The sequence below is a fragment of the Perissodus microlepis genome, chromosome 14 (genome assembly GCF_051167445.1).
Source record: "Perissodus microlepis isolate ML-2025 ecotype Zambia chromosome 14, ASM5116744v1, whole genome shotgun sequence".
Classification (NCBI taxonomy): domain Eukaryota; kingdom Metazoa; phylum Chordata; class Actinopteri; order Cichliformes; family Cichlidae; genus Perissodus; species Perissodus microlepis.
Window position 1 is genome coordinate 2,310,133 of NC_140474.1, and position 13,222 is coordinate 2,323,354.

General features: G+C 44.7%; 1 protein-coding gene across 1 annotated transcript in view; it reads left to right on the forward strand.

The window, feature by feature from the left end:
• Window positions 1–240: 240 nt before the first annotated feature.
• Window positions 241–13,222, forward strand: part of LOC146372850 (uncharacterized) — a 36,285-nt gene continuing 23,303 nt past the window's right edge. Inside the window, exon 1 of the mRNA XM_084951776.1 lies at window positions 241–400. The gene's annotated coding sequence lies outside the window, so the exon portion shown is untranslated. The remainder of the gene's footprint in view (window positions 401–13,222) is intronic.

Genomic DNA, 13,222 nt, shown 5'->3' on the forward strand with positions numbered 1-13,222 from the left:
CAATCCTCAGACAGACTAAACACGAGTGAAATAAAGAGCACAAAAGCTTCACGAGGACGTGAAAGGTCGTGGTTTTCTGAGTAAGGAGGCGAACGAGGACACATCAGAGGAAGGTTTGGCACAGAAATAGGACGCAGGAAACCAAAATAGGACGAGCTATTGCAGCGTGATGCAGGTGACCTGCAGCAGGTGTTTTTGTGTGCGTGCGTGCAGACAGGTCTGTGGAGGGGGGCGTGGCTTATAAACTACCTGCAGCAGGTAAGGTTCGGGTTACCTGCAGCGCTCCAGTCTCTGCTCCGCTTTGGAAGAACATAATTCAGTGTTTGCTGATGAGTTTGTTCACTTATCGATCAGCCGTTCAGGAGCCCAGAGTCGCAGAGCGGAGATCATCCACCCGCAGGTGAGTCGGTCGTTACTCACACCTGCGGCCTCTGCACAGCGTCTCCTCACAGCCTGAGCGTCTTCTTTTTTTTATTCTGCCGTTTGTTGGCTGGTTGGTTTCTGGTTGTGTGTTTGTTTGTTTTTTATTGGTTTGTTTGTTTGTTTGTTTGTTTGTGGCTGTCTGTCGCGTGAGAGCAGACTTCAGTAATCACTTCCAGCGAAACTCCATCAACGCTCGTATTGTTTTCAGGAAACATGCGGTTTTAATGCGAGACTGTGACGTGTAATTCATACCTGCGTAAGAACTGGTTTTGTGCACGCGCGTGTTGTTGGATTCAGGGCTGCTGGGAGTGTATCCGGTGTCCGGTGTGCTCTCCCGACACGAGTTTGCAGAGGTGCGTGCGTGAGTGTTTGGTGTGCAAATGGTTCTGTTGCCTTGGTTACAGTGACATCACGCATGCTGCTGGGGTCACTTCAGCTTCACACGCACTTAATTTAAATGTGCATACATATATTTTAAAATCTAGTAAATGCTTTGTTATTGGCGGCGTCTGCAGAGTCCGCTTCACGATCCAGCAGCGCCGTAATGTTTGCGTCACTTAACCTAATATTGACTTAAACTAACACGAACCTGTGCAAACCACCTGAGGACAAAACCAACACTGATACGGGATTTTGAAAACAAACTCTACAAATCCTTAAAACTTGTAAAAACATTGCATATGAACTATACGTATGTTATATTTAGTGGATGGTAATAAGTTTGTGAGCGTCGGGCCACAGCAGATGGTTTGATGTCGAACAGCCGCTCATCGTCTGTTTCTGCGCCGTTTTAACCAAAACTGGAGGTTTTGTTGCCGTTAGCTCGGCTCTGTTTCACGCTTCCTGGACTTTGGATCAAAGGAAAGTTTGGCTATTGGAAGTTTTTTGTGCTGCACGCTTTTATGAGTTTGAGCAAACATAAAGGAGGAAGAACAGAAAATGGAAACGCTCTGATAGATGGTTACACTTGTTCCGCCAACCATTCATTAACCAAGTACATTGTCATTTAAATGTTGCACTGAAAGTACAAAGAACATGAATTTGCTTACTTTATTGCAATAATATGATCGAATTCAGTTGCTGCCGCCCCACCCCAGCTCTTTCATGCTATCTCTAAAAAGGGCCATAAACGAGGTGGACTTTAGAGAGCGTCTGCAGCACTGTGACGTACTGCAAAACAATCTTAAAGAACTTATCACGTCTCAGGAGTAACAGTGGTGACTGAAAATATTCAGATGAATGAATTTAATGTTATGTTCGTCTTAATCTTTCAGCCACTAAAAAAGTCAAACTGATTAAAAACCTCCCAAATCAGAAGATTTACTACATTTTATAGTTTTATATCACTTTGAACTTGTTATCTTTAGCTGACCAAAGCACCCTGGACTCCAGCTTTAAATCCAAACATTAAGCTTTCTCTAAATTTCGATAAGTTGTCTTCTCTCTCCCATGTTTTGCACAGTAAAGTATTATCAACAGGTCTTAATCCAAACATTAGTGTACGTTCAGGCACACCCTCGCCTCCTCCGGTCTGTGTTGACTGGTTCGCTGCAGGAATGTGTGGCTGTGGTTGAACAGCTTCTCCACCCAGCGACAGCAGAAAAATACTCATACCTACCGTGGGCGTCCAACAGCAGGCTGAATCTCCGCCACGCCTGAGCTAAGAAACAATTAGATGCGCGTTTGTGTCGGTCTCTGAATTTTTCCACCAACCGAACAAACAAAAGCCCGTCTGACACCACAGGGCAGCAAACACTAGAGTTTATCTACCCAAAATGAGTACTCAGTTAAAGGAGGTTTGCTTTGTGATTAAAGATTTAATCTTGCAGTCCGGATTTAATGGCTGACATTACGCCTCAAACACTGAGCGTGCCAGCTGGTCTTAGACATGAGTTTAGGCTTAGCTTAATGACTTCAACCCATCTCAAATCTAAAAGTTGGCTTTTCTAGGTTTTCCTCCTTTGCCTGGTTCAGTTTTTTTTTTCTTCCAGGTTTTGTCAGATTACAGCATCTTTATTTTCTAAGTTTTCGAACATTTCATTGTTCAACTGTTTAATCAACAAGTCGTGTAAAAGACTGGTGACCCGTCCAGAGCGTACCCTGCCTCTCGCCTTACGGCAGCTGGGATGTTGACGGCCCAAATCGTAGACGTGGACAGCAGGCAGGATTCAATAATAGGCGAGCTGCTTATTTACAAGAGACAAAACAAAGTCCAAACTAAGGAACCACAAGTTGTACGTGCAGACACTCTGACAAAGACCGACAACTGCACAGAAAAGCAACCAGACACACGGCTGGATGATACTAGAGCAGGGTGGGCAACTCCAGGCCTCGGGGGCCGGTGTCCTGCAGGTTTTAGATGTGTCCTTGATCCATCACAGCTGATTTAAATGACTAAATGACCTCCTCAACATGTCCTGAAGTTCTCCAGAGGCCTGGTAATGAACTAATCATGTGATTCGTGTGTGTTGACCCAGGGTGAGATCTAAAACCTGCAGGACACCAGCACTCGAGGCCTGGAGTTCCTCACCCCTGCTCTAGAGATAAATAACCATCAGAATAAAACAGGAAGTGAGAAATGATAACTAAACGGCGAAACACAAAGACATTTACTTTAGATCAGGGACTCGAGAGGATGGAAAAACTAAACGCTAATACAACCAGGAACAGAGAAATCTAAACTCGATACACTAAAGAAATGCACGAAGCACCAACTCCGGGTCAAAGGCCGAGCACCGTGACTGCTACAACATGACTAATTTGTCCCTTTCTGATTGTTGGTGGATGCTCACAGAACAAGGATTCGCTGTTCTCCAGGTGTCCGCTACAGTTTTCTTTCACCTTGCAGAGTTAAAAATGTTTGACCTGAGGTTTCCCTGTTCAGTAAAGTCTGGCGAGCGTCAGCTGAGCTGCGAGCTCAGACTCCGTCACCACGAGCTAAACCCTTCACGGCTCCGATGATGCCCGGGTGTCTGTTTGGCAATTACTTTGAGTCAATTTGATCGGTTTAAAGTCCGAGATTAAACAAATACCTGGAAGAAATGAGGCGCCACCTGCTCTGCTAATGTGCTGCCAGAGCAGGCATCAGGTCCATACTGCGTCCTTATGCAACCTCGAGCCTGAGCGCGTGCGGCTGTGTCAGGTTTAAGATTTTCAGGTTGTATGTTTTGGTCACATGTTAGTGCCGCTGATTCTTACTGAAGAGCTCTGGCTGGTCTGGATGTTTGTCAGAGGAACATTCAGACTGTCGGCTTTTCTCGTCTTTCTGTAGTTTAAACCTGATGGCTGCAGACTTGCGTTATACGGCTGTCCCATGTATGATGTCATTGATGTCACTGTGGATAAGTAACCAATCCCTCACCTTATTAGATGAGGAGCTAGATCTGACCGTGCAGGCTTAAATTAGCTGTTAAATGTACTTGGTTGGCTCCTGTATGAACTCTGAGGGGAAGGTGACTGTGTCACAGAGCACAGGTGAGGTCACCTGCAGCTTTTAATTGTGTGACAGATCACATGACTGTCTACCGTTTCACTTCAGCCTGAGGTGTTCAACGGTGATTGGACCTGATGGAGTTACTGGAGAGATCCGCCTGACCCTGAAGCTCCAGTGTTTATCGCTATGAAATTTAAAAGTAAAGTTATTTGATCTTTAAAGGAAACTTCTTGTATTTAAAATAATTTTGAAAGCTTGCAAATGTGACTGTCAGCAGAATTTGAAGAGACATTTTTGACTTTATCTCCCAAAACTTCCCAGCAAACACGTTTGAAACGATGCTGCTGTCTCTCAGATAAACTCATCAGGGTGTGATGGCAAAATTCACCCTGTAGACGAAGGTTCACGGTGTTTCCTTGTGGGCCATAACGCAGGTCCAGCGTGTCCCCGTGCACACACCGGTGAATATAAACACGCTCAATTTGCCAACATGTGATTTTTGGATTTGGTGCATGATGAACTCGACTAGTATGGACGGTTGTAACCATGTCAGCGTTGTGATGTCACCCTGTGATGTGAGCAGTTTGTGAGAAATGAGTTTGAGTCGTCTACGCGGAGTATGACGGTTTAGTTTTTTATTCTTCTCTCCATCGAGATTAGTTTGTTTCATTTTGTTCAAAAAGCGCTTAAAATCATTTTTGACTCAAACTTTCTAGCAAGAGGAAGTTTAATGAGCACGTCAAAGCAATGTGTAAGAATGACCCCCAACACACGTGAACTTTCACCTCCAACATCATTCTGAATAAAAACCTGTGAGAGGAGACAGCCTGACAGCAGCTGGTCAGTGCTGAGATGTTTGCTGGGTCTGGGCTGTGTTGACCGCAGTTCTACTGAAGTACTTTTGTACTACAAAAGACCTGGCAGGTCATTTTAGAAGACCGCTGTTCTATTAAAGGCCACACCTGACTTCCTGCATGAGTCAGGTGTGGCAGAGAAATGTGCGGGACAGGTACGAGGACAGTGGTGATGTGTGCAGGAGGAGTGACAGGTGGGTTCATGGTGGGGGTGGGACTACATCAGAGATCTGCTCTGATCCCCTTCTTGTTTGTAATGGTGATGGACAGACTGACAGATGGGGTCAGGCAGGAGTGTCTGTGGAGTTGGCGAGCCGTAGTGAGAGTGGGGAGCAGGTGGGAAAGAGCCTGGAGAGGTGAAGGAATGCTTTGGAGAGAAGAATGGAAGTCAGAAGACCCAAGATAGAGCACGTGTGAGTGAGATGGAGACGTGCAGTGTGATAGTGAAGGTAGACGAGTTTAAATACCTGGATTAACAATGCACGTGAGAGGTGAAGAGATTCCAGGCAGGGTGGAGTGGGTGAAGACGAAACAAAGACGATATGGTGGGTGGTGTCTGAGGAGCTGGAGGCTGAGCTGGAGGCAGCAGAGATGAAGCTCAGGTTGAGTGGTTCTGAGACAAAGTTAAAGAGGTACGGCTGAAACATGTGGACGTGCAGAGGAGAGTGGCTGTGTTGGACAAAGTACTATAGACGTGTAACGGTCTGTACGAGCTAGCAGCCAGCTGTGAAGCTGACGTGAATTCTCCAGAACACAGCCTCTTCTTCCTGTATTTACTTTTGTTGCTCCGCCCCAGACACATCTGGCCAATAAGCAGACTGAACATTGTCACGTGGTTTCAGTGACATTTCGGTTCGCTTGGAGTTTGCTTGAATTTTTCTCAAATCACGAGAAAATGCTACAAGTTTGCAAACTCAGAGTAAATGACCTACAGGCGTGAAAACGCCCCGAGTGACTTCTTACTGCTGCAGAGCTGCTCTGTCATTTTAATCCAGAGGTCTGGATTTAAGAGGAGGGAGTCACTTTGATATTTAAGACAAAAAGCAGCATTTTTCCTCTTTGTGAAGCTGCAGCAAACAGCAGATTTATGTCTTTATGAAATCATTCACCAAACAATCATCTCATGGTTTCAGCTCCAAACAAACACTTCTGGGTCTTCGAGTCGAGTGTTTTGTTTGGAAGAAATGTGTGTGATGATACTGATGATGATACTGATTACCGATGTTTGCTGTCTGGAACAGTCGGTGCATTTCTTTGAGCCCTGAGATCAACCTGCTTAGGAAAAGCCAAAATACTGACAGCTGTGAATCTGAACCTGAACGAGAGGAAAACCACAGGAAGGGTAAACGGAGCAGGCTACGAGTTGATGAGCGTTTTCTAATGTGTTTCATTAGAGCAGCCGAGGCTGCTGGGATTCATTATGACTCAGATAATCTTCACCGTGTCCCGAGGCTCCGCCCACCCCGAGGCGGCAGGCCGCTCTAACTCTCAGCTAGCTAACATCTGCAGGCTAATGTCCCCTCTGATGGCCATAACAACACATAATGTTATTACACCATTAAACAGCCTGTTTCCTTCAGCTTTATGGCTGCTGTTACCTGCAGTCCTCTCACACAAACACACTCAGTCAGCCTGCAGACCCACACGAGCTTCCTTTGCAGTGTTTACTGTCAGGATGTGGCTGAAAATTGCACTGATAGTTCAGTGAGGCAAATGCCTGAATAACAGCAGTGCATCTGCACCTAAGTGCCGCCTGGAGGGATGCGTGTGAGAGCCTCGGTGCTCCACGTTACCGGATGAGGTTGCATCAAAAGTCGAGCCAGGTCCAGACTTTTATTTATTGTAACTGCTGTTTCCCTGCTGTGCAAACTCAGAAGCCTCTTTGAATAAATAGTTTAATCAGGATGTTTGTAAAGCTGATTTAATAGTCGATATATCGGAAACCAGAAAACTGAGCACAATGTAATGGATGAAGTAAAACGTTTGTATTTAAGAACTGCTTAAAAACTTTATTGCCTTCTTTAACTATCAGTTTAAATGTGTGCTGCTTGGAAAAAGAGCTTCTGGGGTTGAAGTACAGCCAAATAAAAGTGTTACACACACCTTGGAAAGCTGGATTTAAGGTGTCGACACCTGTGCTTATGCACTCGGCCTCCAGAGTTCAATGACCTGCTTAAAGAGACTGTAATGCTAATTTACAGCCAGATGTTTGACATTAGAGTAGCTTAGCACGATTCAGAGTTCACATTGATCCTCATTCATCTTACCTGGGCCTTCGTGCAGCCACGTAGTCCATCCTCTGCCTGAAACAAGATGTTTTAGCTCATCTCTCTTTACGCCTTTACTGGGAAATACTGACATGCAGTCTTACACCTCATAGAAAAGCCATTTAGAGATACCTGATCTCTTCATTATGAAGGTGAAGTTTGAAGAAAGGTCACGGGGTCGTAAAAGTCTGATCCAGAAGTCTCCTGATGTGTATAAAAAGTATTATAATGAGACATGTAGAGACCTGCTGCCTGCAGATAACATGGCAGTAACAACGGTCGTTTTTAGGGTCACGTGTGGAAAGACGCTACTCCACTCTGTGATCCTCTCGTCTCAAACGCTCGCTCCTTCCTCTGCCTTTAATTCATCGCGATCCGCCGCCTCGTGACGCCACTTCCAGATGAGTTGGTTTAACATTCAAATCTCCAGAGCAGCATTAGTGTATTTGGGTCATGAGATAAAGATCTATGCAGTAAAAAGAGAGTCCTCCGACACCTTTAGAAAGTCCTTTTTTCTGTTGCCTGAAACCAAACGGGACATAATCACTGAGCCTGAGTTATGAACTCACATCTGTCCGATGTGCTCTTAGAAAACTGAGACTACTGTTTTTGCATTTTAGGAAAAATAATCTGGGGTTCGAGTTGTTCTGTTTTAGTGCCACGGTGTGAGAAATGACGCCTCGGTGTCTTTGCAATACAGCAGCTGGTGTCAGAGTGCCAAATAAAAGCAGGACGCTAACGACTCGCTGGCCTCGACTGAGGAGCTCTCCGGGGCAAATGTAATTATCTTGATTTATAAACGTGTGTTTATCGCCTGCTCCGCTGGCCTCTGTGCTCCATTAAAGGTGTTAGATGCTGGTTTGTAAAATCAACATGTCAGAGCCTCGTTAATTTTTAAGAACTGGCCAAAATGATCACAAAGAAATGTGACTTTCAGCCTCCTGTGGCCTCCACAGAGCGAAATCTGCAGGAAGAAGAGTTTGTGTGTGGAGGGGAGGGGCTTCCTTTTAATTAAGCCTTGCAGAAGACGATAATGGAGATGTCGTTGGACTGATGATTGGACTGAACAGACCACGAGTTTTACTTCGTGGTTCTTTCTAGTCTTCTATCCACATGAGTCACTCGGGTTGGATCAAATGCGTCTAAACGAGACATTCCCGAGACACAGTTTCGCAGTCGTGGGCTCTTCTCCTGGTAGGACACGCCACAACACCGTCACCTAAGAGGCCTCCAGGACCAGAGCCGCCGGGTCCAGGCCAGTGGAGGTCCAACCCCTGTTTGAACGGGCCATGGGTGGCTGCTGATGCCCACGCTGCCTGCTGTACTTCTGGCTTTGTGCAGTTTCTAAGAGGAATCAAACCCGTCAGTATTCGGCTAATTTCATTTAAAAGGATCATTGTTTCCGTCCTTCACAGCAGGCGAGTGCATCCTTTTTGTATTTGTGGGGTTGAATTTTCTTTCTCTTAAAGACTTTAAATCCACACGAGTCGCTCCACATTTAATATAAAACATTTTGGTTGTTTTAAACTCCATTATCTGCTTTTGTCTGAACAGTTTGACAGTTTGAAAATTACACAAAAAAGCTCTGAAGGTTTTAAGTCGTACATTTGCTCTGTCTGGCAGTCAAAACTAGAATTAAAGTGATTGAGACTTAAAGCTCTTATAAACTGGATTTTTTTCAAACCCACGTTTCTCTGCATCACTGCATGTTCACCACAGTCGTGCTCACGGAAACATCTGTTTGCTTTGAGTTTCCTCCTGAGGAGCTCGGTTCATTTCTTAAAACATTCAAGATTCAGCGGAGTCACAAAGTAAAGCTTGAAATGGTCTCTGGAAGCTGTCGGTGCTCAGTGTGAGCCCAAAATGTGTTTCTTGAAAGTTTATCTGAAGACTTTGATCTGTTGTTGTCAGCTTCAGTTTCATCATCGGCCACAATCTGGGTTGAGAACATGAGGGGGATAAAAACGGGGAGAAATTTAAAACTTTAAACTTTAAATTAAGCAAATCTCCAGAGAAGAGCTCTTGCTTTTAGCTTTGTGATGTGCACTTTTGTTTTTTCTCCTTCTTAAATTTGGCAAACGGAGGACGAAACCATCTCACGTTTCACTGAAGCGGCGTTTTCCTGCTTCAGCAGGAGCAGAGGCTCATATTACCTTCCATCTGAAATACTTTACCATCCATTTAAACCGTGTTGCTGCCACAGCAGGACAAACCCGGGTGCATGTGAAAAGTGTGGAACAGAAACCGTGACATTGAAGCCGTTTCCATTCTGCAGGCCTCGCTCTGTAATCCTCTGGTTACTGTTGAACTGCAGCTGAGCTCCTAAGACGGCGCCCGAGCCTCGGGACAAGTTTCTGTACAATAATAACAAAACACGATGAGTCACAGACCCAATAAAGCCAAATGTAGGTCTGAGGACTGCACCTCTGATTCTTCTTGATGAACAGCAGGTGTATTATTTGTCAGGTAGTTTTATTAAAGCTGCTCCAGCATCACAAACAGTCCAGAGGACCAGTTCAGGCTTTTATCTGGTGAAGCTGAGCAGACAGCTAACAGCAAACCTTAAACTTCAGCAGTGTCCAACTCGATGAGTCATAAAATAAATGATCCCCTGCACAGCTGTGTTCGTATCGGGCTGTAAACGTGTTTATTTCTGCTGTAAAGTCGGACATTTTAACGCGGGACTGTTTGACTCGCTGCTGGAGCCTCGTGTGGACATTAGAGGAACAACAGCTTCCTTCTTGGGCTCTGCCCGTCACTTCCTCTGCTGTGAAAGCTTTTCAGAGGAGCTTGATTTGAATATTTGGATAACACGTCAGCTCTGCATGACCACAAACCCACACACTGAAGTTTGTTTTGACTCAGACGGCTTTAAATGAGATTAATCTGCTGCCAAAAAGAGCCAATAACAAATGCACTTTGTTTGCTGAGAGTCACGAAGATGAGCCCATTGTTAGCTGTCCAGAAAAACACACAACACCTCAGTGTTTTGTCCCACGTGGCCCTGTGGCTCTGACTGTATTTTCTCGGTCAGTTATTTTGGAGATGATCGGTAAACTCTACACCGTCCACCTATTCTCACCGTCTCACTTTCCATCATCTCGCATCCTCGTCTACTTCTACATAATCTCTCTTCTCTGCGAGGACGACACAAAGGCTGCTTGTTCCCAGCCTGCCTGCCTTTGTCCAGAACAGACAATGCAGTGACTCCAGGGGACGAAGGGGGGGAGGAGGAGGAGGAAAAAGTGAGTTAGATGGAGAAAAAGGTGACAATAGGAAAAGAGACCAATTTTACCCATGCCTGTGAAAAACACGAGTGTCTATATCAAGTTATTTAAAGTTTTTTTTTTTTTTTTTTTTCTAGTGTATGAAATTTAGGAACATCACAAAATCAGCAGCAAGTTTCTTCCTGTTTATAGTTTATTAAATTTATATTAAATTTACATGTGTTTATTATTGGAGTCCTCTGGAGTAGCTCTGCGTGATTCACAGCTCATAATAATTCATTGTACACGTCATTGTTTTTCCGACTCCTACTTGTCTCCGACCTGCCTTCCCGCGTGATGTCTGTGCTGTGTGTGTGTATGGTTGTGTGTAAAGTGTAAACTTTGCATGTGACAAATAAAAGGCTTCATCTTTCTTCATCTTTGTCTTACTGGGCCTCGAGGAAACCCCTCAGTCCAGAAAATGTCTGAATGGAGCCTTTTTTAGCTCCTCCCCCTTTAAATTCTTCTTTCCTCTGATTGGCAGCCTTGTAAAAACTAAGCAGAGGCCTTCTGCTTACAGTGATTACTGGGTCATTATCCTCTCTTTTTTTATCAGCATGTAATCGAGACTTGGTGTCTCCTAATTTTTGTGTTTGATGAGCAGATCGACCAAAGTGCTCCTCAGTTAAAGGTAAAGTGGACGCTCGTCTCGTGTAAGGTGACTGAAAAGCCCCAAACCAGAAAATTGAGTTATTGCTCAATCTTCTTTCAGCAAACTGCAGCACGACAGCGCAAACACTTTTCAACGCGGTCTAACAAAGCCGAGCTCGTAGTTTGTCGCCTGCTATACTGAGCTTATTGGAAATTTATTTCCTTTTTAAATTCAACTTAAAAGTCTTTAATTAATAAAAATCCGGTTTCACCACTTTTTCCAGCTTTAACAGGAATTTTAAAAGAAATTCTTGAATTTTTCTTAAAAAAAATTTTCTTCAACCCTCAGTGGCCCTAATACAGGTGTAGGGGAACTCCAGGCCTCGAGGGCCGGTGTCCTGCAGGTCTTAGATGTGATCCAACACAGCTGATTTAAATGGATAAATGACCTCCTCAACATGTCTTGAAGTTCTCCAGAGGCCTGGTGATGACCTAATCATCTGATTCAGGTGTGCTGACCCAGGGTGAGATCTAACACCTGCAGGGCACCGGCCCTCGAGGCCTGGAGTTCTCCACCCCTGCCCTGATAGATCTTTGTTAATAATGGTGTGAACACAGACTTTAATGGATTTAAATATTCATGAATGCCTGTGTTTAGTCATTTCAGTGTTTTGCCAAAGTGGATAATGCTGAAAGGCCTTACGGGGAAAGGGCTAAACCAGACGATCAACTGAGGCTCTTCTTTATAAGATAAAGAAGGATTATTTTGAGCTGTGACTCATGCAAAGCTGCTTTCGGGTCTTAGCCCGGCTGCTCTCAGACATGTTTCTGCTCCAGAATCGTCGATTTCCTGCTGAGATGATGTAAAACTGTTGATACAACAAACGATGCTTAATGTGGTCGCCGAGAGGCCACAGAAGCTCAGGTTTCAGGTGTTTGTGTTCTCTGCTGAGGAGCAGGGGGGGATGATTAACTTTGTCTCAGGACACAGACGTTATTTTAATCAGTCTTGGTTCTAATAGTCCTGATTTCCTCTCACCTTCATCATCTCCTCAGCTGAATATCGCTTTCCCTCTAAAGCGGCAGAGCTCTAATAGGAGCCATTCGTCTCTTCTCCTCGCCGCCGAAGCTTCAGCGAGTGATGCATTTCAGAGCTGCGTTTCCAGCGTTTTCCAAACTGCACTCGTTGACTTGCGCTGCTTTGCTTTGCATGCACAATATGCTCGATGCCAGTTTTAAGGTCACAGCCAAATTAAAGTGTCACCTTGACTGGCAGCTATGCACGTGGAAACAAATGGAGAGCCAGATTCCTGCTTCTTGTTTATTTTTAATGGAAACATTTCTTAAACATGGATTTCTTCCTGCATTGTTCATTGGAAATTATGCTGCATCCACAGAAAGGAGGGTGATGGGAAAAGCTCCGGTTCAGCGTATTTTACTGTGAAACTGGTCTAATAGATAAATCGAGGTAATGCAGTTAAAACTTTAAAAAGCTGAGCTGCACTTTATTCTTTAATGATATAATTGCACAGGATACAAGTGGGTTAGATTTGAAAACACCGCATGAATCTGTTTCTGTATTTGGAGCTTTTGACGTGAATAAAATCCAATTTTCCAACGAAGCCGCTGCGTTCAGGGGCAAACGCGTCAAAACAAAAGTCTGGAGCGGTGGTCGTTATGAATTATCCATCACTGCGTGAGCTCAACATTGATTAAAAAGACTGAGACACAGTGATCAGATGATTTTTGGAGTGTTCAGCTATACCCACAGATACGTGCTAATCACAGCTGACCAACATCTGCACGAAATCCCAGAATTTCATCAAATCTGTAGCTCCGCCTTCTTGGATGGTATCTTAGTACAGTAACCTCACAGCAGCCATATTACTGATCAGATAATGTCATTAAAAAGGCTCCAACATCACAAACACAGTCCAGAGGTCCAGTTCAGTTAGCTGAGATGAAGCCTATCAGACAGCTAGCAGCTATGGCCCACTTGGAGGAAGGCCCTCGCAGACCCCTGTTTGTGGCCTGTCTGCTAATTCTGCCAATTCTTATTATATATTCTAGAAACGTGTTTAACGTTTTTTTTAGGGAATGCCACACAGTTAAAGTGTAAATCTGGCTGCATGCAAGCCCCTTCTACCTCAGACACATCCTGCGTATCGCTGGTGCTCTGCTCTGTAGTCTCAGGACAGTGTGGGGCACTGTGGGAGTGTCATCCTGCTCTGAAGCTGTAAACTCGCCTCCTGTCACCTTCACAGCTGCACATTCTGCACATCTAATTGGATAAAACCACCTCAGAGTGCTGTGCTAATAAAGCTATGTAGACGTTAAGCCCCGCCCCTTTATCTTGCTATAATAAAGTGTGGATCAGGGCACAGAGGA